Genomic DNA, 7928 nt, shown 5'->3' with positions numbered 1-7928 from the left:
CTCTAAGCATGGAAGTTAGGCTTAGTGGAGGGTTGCTGATTTTTTTCTTTTAGTAACCACATTCTACAATACATTCACAGGACTCATTTATAACTGGAAGTTTGTACTTTTTGACCACCTATTCATATTTTGCCCATCCCCTAACCCTAACTCCTGGCAACCACCAATCTATTCTCTGTATCTATGAGTTTTGTTTTGTTTTTAGTTTCCTAAAGAGATCAGACAGTATTAGTCTTTCTCTGTCTCACTTATTTCACTTAGTATAATGCCCTCAAGATCCATTCATGCTAGAAATGGCAGATTTCCTTCTATTTTTATGATATTCTTGTATTTCTATTTCTATTATATTTCTAAATATTTCATATTTTTTTCTTTACATGTCCATTTATCAGTGGACACTTAAGTTGTTTCTCTAACTTGGCTATGGTAAATAGTCCTGCTATGAACATGGGGAGTGCAGATATCTCTTTGACATGGTGTTTTCATTTCCTTTGGATAAATATCTAGAAGTGGAATTGCTGGTCATAGAGTAGTTCTACTTTTAATTTTTTTGAGGAACCCTCACACCGTATTCCATACTGGCTGCATCAGTTTACATTCCCACCAACAGCACAGTACAAATGTTCCCTCTCTTGCACATCCTTGTCAACACTTGTCACTTCTTATCTTTTTAATGGTAGTCATTTAATAGGAGTGAAGTGATTACTCACTGTGGTTCTGATTTGCATTTTCCTGATGATAAGTAGTGGTGAGTTCCTTTTCATGTATTGGGGATTACTTTTTACTTGACACTGGAACAGTTGCAGTTTCAATGATCTTCACAAATTTTTTATTTTGAAAAAAGAAATTCTTAGCTGTTTAATTGATAAATTTTATTTCAACACCGCCATTCATTTATCCACTCAATAGATTTGTGTGTCCCATCTCTATACCGTATGCTTATATCAACTTTAAAATTGTAAGTATTTCAAATTTTTTCATTTTCATGCTTGTTTCTTCAACTAAACTAGGAAGACCTTTAAAGATATCTTCTGTTGGTCTATATCACAGTCTTAAAACTTACTAAAGTACTTGACACAGAACATAGACTAGAGGACCATTTAGAATTAATAAATTAATTAAATATATATTTTAATAACAATTGATATAGCATCTTTTTTGTTAAGTTGGGATTTTTATCCAGGGAGATTGACTTGCCTTCATTTAATTGTGACAGGACTGATGAATGGCCTATTTTCATGCCAAAAGATATTTTTCATACTAAACAGATACCAACAAAAAAGATGTTTCAGAATTCAGTACCCAAAATAAATAAAACAGCTTTCATGCCATGTATACAGACAAATGTTTCTTAGGAGCAGTTTCAAATCTGTGGTCACAATGATTAGAATTCTGTTTGTTTACAAAGCATTTTTATTAGTCATTTTCTGGATGTTTTTGAAATTTTACCTATCTGGGGTATTTAATATGCATTTTTACTTTCTTTTGCCCTGAGGGAAAAATCTTAGAAGTGTAAATATTTTAAAAGTATGAATATTTAACACCTTATAGATTCTTTATTTGTGTCCTAGAAATATGATTTAATATGAGAAAGAAATTTATTTGCTAAGATGCAAGAATTTTAGGACAACTTCAAGAGCAAAAATATATTTTTGAGATTGGCTAAAACTGGCCTGAATTCAGGTACCAGCATGGCCACCTATTCTCCTTGTTACCTTGGCAAAAGTCCTGGCTCTTACTTAGCTTTGGTGACTTATCTATACAATAAACATCATAATTTGTTTCATACATTCTTCTTTACTCTTTAGTCCCTCTAAAAACAGTCTGACTTCTTTTGAGTTCCTTTTGAAAATTCCATTGTTTTTATCTGAAAAATTTGTAACTCTATTACTATTTGATTTTATCCACTTATAAAACAACATTCTAATGTTTGAAGATATTTATATGTTACTAACTTTTAAAATAACAGCTTTATTGGGATATAATTTACATTTGTACCATAAAAATTTGTCTCTTTAAAAATGTACATTTCAGTTTTTTTTAAGTGTATTCAAATAACTATGCAATTATTATTGGTATCTGGTTTTAGAAGATTTTAATTATGAAAAAAAAATCCATTAACAGCCATGTCTCATTACCCTCCTGTCTCCAGCCCCTGAGTATGACTAATAGACTTTCTATCTTCATCGACCACCCTATTCTAAACAGTTCATATAAATGGAATCATACAGCAGGTGGTCTTGTATGACTATTTCTTTCATTAACATAATGTGTTTCAGATTTGTTGTCATACATTGATCTTGATTACTTAAATTAGTTTGATGTCTAATAAACATAAGTACTTACAGTTCTATTTGTTCTTTAATTCATTAGATTTTATTTTTTAGAACTGCTTTTAGGTTCACAGCAAAATTGAGCAAAGGTACAAATATTTCTCATATGCCTCCAGGCCTACACACGCACTGCCTCCTCCATCATCAATATTGTCAGTTTGGTACATTTGTTACAATTGATGTGCCTACATTTGAACATTATCACCCCAAGTCCATAGTTTACATTAGGGTTCACCCTTAGTGTTTACATTCTATGGTTTATACAGATGTAAAGGGCATGTTTCCACTAATAAAGTATCATATGGAATAGTTTTGCCGTCCTAAAAATATTCTGTGCTCTACTCATTCACCCCTATCTCCCCAACTAACCCATGACAACTGCTGATCTTTTTACTGTCTCATAGTTTTAGCCTGGACTAGAATGTCAAATAGAATCATGCAGTTTGTAGCCTTTTCAGATTGGTCTTTTTCACTTAGTAATATACATTTAAGGTTGCTTCCTGGCTTAGTAGCATAGTTCTTTTTAGCACTGAGTAATATTCCATTCTCTAGAAATACATAGTATATTTACCCCTTCACCTGCTGTTTCAATTTCATTGATTTTTGCTCCAGTTTTTATTATTGCTTTTGTTTTGTTTTACTTGGGATTTATTCATCTTTCATAAAGTGAAAGCATAGATAATTAATTTTACATCTTGTTTCTTTCCTGATATATTCATACAATGCTGTAATTTTCCTTATAAGTACTACTTTTGCCACATCCCACAAATTTTAATAAAGTATGTTTTAATTTTTATTTAGTTCAAAATATTTTAATTTTTCTTGAGATTTCTTCTTTGAGCCATATGCTATTTAAAAGTATGTTGTTTAATCTCCACATATTTGGGAATTTTCCAGCTGTCTTTTTGTTACTCGTTTCTAGTTTAATTCCCTTGGGATATGAGAATAGACATTGCATAATTCCTATAATTTTAAATTTATTAAGACGTGTTTTATGGCCCAGAATGTGTTCTATCTTCGTGCTCACTTCAGCAGCACATATACAGAATGTGTTCTATCTTAGAAATTGCTTCATGAGAAACTTGAGAAGAATGTGTATTCTACTGATGTTGGATCAGTACATTGTACAATGGAGATATACATTATATCCAGTTGATTCATGATGATATTGAATTCAGTTATGTCCTTACTTATTTTCTCCCTGATCTATCCATTTCTGATAGAGGTGTGTTGAAGCCTCCAATCCAAAAATATTTGGTTGAATTGAAATGATGAAACAACTGTAAATAGGCCTTTAGTAACGTGATGGTAAGGTGTGAGCCTCTGGACTGCAATCTTCACAAGTGTTTCCCCATTTTTTTTTTCTTTTTACCCGTTTAGTGGTATAGGATGGCTAGAAAGGACCAGAGTTGGGTATTTCTCTTTCATCAGGTCATTTTTAAAAATATTTAAGTAATCTCTACACCCAATGTGGGGCTCAAACTCATGACCCTGAGATAAGAGTAACACACTCTTCTGACTAAGTGAGCCAAGCACACTTCCTCTCAGGTTATTTAGGCTCTGATAAAACACAGAAGCTTAGGCTTTGCTTAAATAGTTTCTCCTAGGGCATATATTAGAATAGAATGCTTTGGTGTATTTCAAAATGGTTCCTTTTCCTCTCCCCCTGCAGTAAGCAGGAAGAGATTTTTCTCTGATACTTATTGTAATACCTGGTAGAGCTCCAGGTCATAAAACTCACAAAAGCATGGGGCCCCTCCTAGGACTCTAAGCCCCCTGAAGTTTTTACCTCTCAGACTTATTCACCCAGAGCCTTCAGCAATTCATTATTTATAGTGCAGGATTTGCTTCCCTGTGATGATTTCTGCTCATGAGTTCCTACTCTAGTGACTAGTGAACTAAGATTCTTTGTATTTGTCTGTTGGTTTCTCCAGCTTGAGGGGTATTGGCTTGCTCTGTGGCATCACTTCTCTCTTTCAGGTCTAAGAAAAATTATTAGTAGTTCAGCTTCCTACTTATTAGAATGAAGTGACAACTTCCAAGTTTCTTACCTGCTGGACCAGAAACCTCATTTCTTATAGTTTCATTTAAAAATCCTAATCTGTTTTTTTTTTTTAATTTTTGAGGTTTTCACAGCTTTGGGGATTTCTTGGCCTTTTTAACTCCCACATATTTTGACCTATAGAGATGACTTCAATTGAGCCTAAACTGTATTCATTTTAATATAGGCATATTTAAAACATTTTAGAAAACAGTAGGGTCTATGTACATGTATAAGTGAATACTAAGAAAAAAAATAATTAAAAGTTATATAAATTAAATGATGAATTAGCTTCATTTCAGTTCTTTAATATACTTAGCTCTGTCTTGCCTAAAGAATATAAATTTGCTCTTGCCTTAAATGGAATATTCAATGCTCTGCATGGTTAACTTTTCTTATTCTTTATGTTTCAAGTTAAATAATCCCCCAAAAAGGCTTCCCTAACATATGTAAAGCAGTCCACCATACCTATTATTTTCTATCACATTACTCACTTCATTCACTTAATAGGTAATGATTATCTACTTACTAACTTTTTTCTATATTTCTTCCCCTAAGATAATTTCCAAGGGGTAAATATCCCTTTTGACTTTCCACTTGCATTTCTCTGTGTCCTAAGACACAAAAACAAGACAACTAAAAATATAGGAAGAAAAATTGTCACAGAGGAGTCATGGCAAGGATGAAGAGTGGCAGAGGAAGCTCCAGGAGTACTTAGCAGCCAAGGGAAAACTTAAGTACCAAAAAATCAAGCCTTATCTAAAACCAAGGGTAGTTGCCTGAATCCTCCACCTTTTTAATAAAAAAGAGATTTACTTATTTATTTTAGAAAGAGAGAGAGAGAGAGCACAGAGGGGAGAAGCAGAAGAAGAGGGAGAGAGAGAATCCCAAGCAGAATCCCCACTAAAAGTGGACCCCCCAGTGCAGAGCTTGAGCCCACAACCATGAGATCATGACCCAAGCCAAAATCAGGAGTTGGACACCTAACCAACTGAGTCATCCTGGTGTCCCTGAATCTTCCATCTCCTAAATCTACTGTTATACCCAAAAATGATGTTACCAATCATTTTGCTTTGCCTATTAAAGCTATAGGACCCATCATTTTTAAACTCTAGCCTGGACCTGCCTATATCACAGGATCCCAGAGGCCAATGTTGGAGCCACCAAAGCTTTTGGGCAAAAGGCTGCCTTCAGGATATACTTTTTTCTTTTAAATCAAACTGTAAGCCTTCTAGCAATAGTCAACAACAGCATGAAGATGGATCATCCACTACTGGAAAACTGTCTAGAAAAACCATGGGGTTACTTAAAATATAGAAATTGAAAACTGCAAAGCAGCAGGTAGCAGATCAAGGAAATGCTAAATGTGCAGACTTTGTGGACAAAAACTATGTTGAAAATGAATCCTTGGATAGCTTTCCAAACTATATGAACAAAGAGAACTTACCCAAATCTTACCAGACTCTGAAAGGAAGCCAAATCCTAAATTGTGGACAATAGGTAAGTTGAATACTAACTCTTATCATCAAACCAAGAGCAGTTTGGCTCATAAACAGGCCCTGGAGAATAGTGCTGTTCTGAAAGACAGAGCTAATAAACAATTTCTTGGAGAAACACAAATTAGGATTCCACTAGTGGTCACAGCAACTCTCTAGAGGAACAAATCTTTCAAGACCGGGAGAAAAACTCCCAAAAGCAGTTCCTTCTCAATATGTTCAGACCCTTAGTAGGCCTTAAGCATCAAAGAAATCAGTGGTCAGGACATAAAGGATATAAAGGTTAATAAGGATAAATATGAAAAATCAAATGAAACTAAATTATAGTCATACACTCTTACTGAGCAGAATGTAAAACAAACCCCTGTGTGTTTCTGAAAAGCTATAACAGACATCCAAACACAAAGCAAGATCAGAAATCCACTCAATCTTGTTTTACATCTTGGACATCATGTGCACTTCAAGAATCAAAAGCCATAAGCCAAAGGCCTAATTTGACCTTTGGCAGTTTTAATTCAGTCATTTCAAGCACCCCTAACACAACAACAAATGGAAACAATGGGAACAAATGCAGTAACAACGATCCACAAAAAGCATGAACTTTGGACTCCATGTTGAAGACAGCTCCCAAAAGCAAGCTGGTAACACAATCATAAATGGAAGTAGAGTCCCAAATATTAAGTCCAAATATTAAGAATATCACAGCAGAAGATGGAAGGAAACAACTGGAAGACTTGTAGAAATCCAAGGGGAAAATCTATAAATGGCCTCCTGTGGAATTTAAAACAAAAAAGGAAAAATAATAAAGCAAATGTTTATTTCTTTCTGGAAAAGAATGGAAAAAATGAAGAAAAGAAAGTACACTTGCTTGAACTGTCCAATAAAATTAACAACACACTCACAGAATGTCTGTAGCACATTGAAGAGTATGTACTTTCCAATGAAATATTTACCACATTGTCCGGTATTCCTGAGGCCAAGATGTTTGCTAAATTCTGGAACTCCAAAGCAAAGTTGTTGGCAAGTCAAGTCACTTTGGTTTTATTGGGCTGTACAAAGAGGCCCTTGGAAACAGGGCAATACCAATACAAGAGTTGTAAAAAAGTTGTTCTTAATATTCTGCAAGACCCAAACAGAATCACGGAAGGATGATTCTGTTACCTCTGACTCTTTAGTTGTGGAAATGTATTAGCATCAATAGAGCTGAACAATAAGATAGAATTTGAAAAGTGTTGTCTTTAAAAGAGAGAGAACAGGTTATAGCAACACCCCAAATAACTAAGGCAGAAAAAGATAATCACCCTGGTATCAGGTTACAGATCATTCCAATCTCTAGAGTCCAAGACCTAAAGCTCATCACTCTTATATGGTGTTGGTAAAGGACTGAGCAAATTGTGTCCCTGCTCTCCAAAAATGCTGTAGGAACACGATTTAGTAGTGGCTTCTCTTAATGAACTATTAGAAGTGGGAGAAACAGAGTGTTTTATATTCTGTAAAAATAAGGCTTTGCCTTAAAATCCTTGAGTCATAATTTCTCAGTGTCTTTTTTAAAGGTGTTTCAGAGCATCCATAAAATAAGAAATCCCCCTGTCCAGGTGACCTGGGGAAAACTATATAATGGATGGGCAGATTATGGGCTCTCAGAATTTAGTAATTCATTGGGCTTACTCAAATTTAATATCACCATGAGACTGTCTTTGGTTTATTTAAGACTATAGTTTGCCATAGTTTTATAGCATACATAAACTTTAAACTATTGAGTATTAATTTATCCCACAAGTATGACAAAAATTTTCACTTTGTTGATCTACTTTACTCTCAGTATAGTTCTTTTTTTATATCAGAAATTTGGTGCCACAGTACATAGACTTTCCTTCCAGAATCTGCCTTAGAGAGAGGGCAAGTCCTTCCAGTCTGGAGGAACTGTGCTTAGAAGCTAGCCTTTCCCTACTAGATGCCATGTGACAGACCATCTGGTCAAATGCCCTCATTTTACCCAGTTGACGCTAGCTGTGCCTTTACTCAGAGATTGCAAATGACTTTTACATGTGACTTTGA

The 7928-nt window shown here is 34.5% G+C and overlaps 1 pseudogene; it reads left to right on the top strand.

The window, feature by feature from the left end:
* Positions 1–1691: 1691 nt before the first annotated feature.
* LOC112934174 (cytoskeleton-associated protein 2-like pseudogene) lies at positions 1692–7385 on the top strand (annotated as a pseudogene).
* Positions 7386–7928: the final 543 nt, after the last annotated feature.

This window comes from Vulpes vulpes, chromosome 9 (genome assembly GCF_048418805.1).
Source record: "Vulpes vulpes isolate BD-2025 chromosome 9, VulVul3, whole genome shotgun sequence".
Classification (NCBI taxonomy): domain Eukaryota; kingdom Metazoa; phylum Chordata; class Mammalia; order Carnivora; family Canidae; genus Vulpes; species Vulpes vulpes.
This window is presented reverse-complemented; position numbering and strand designations above follow the sequence as displayed.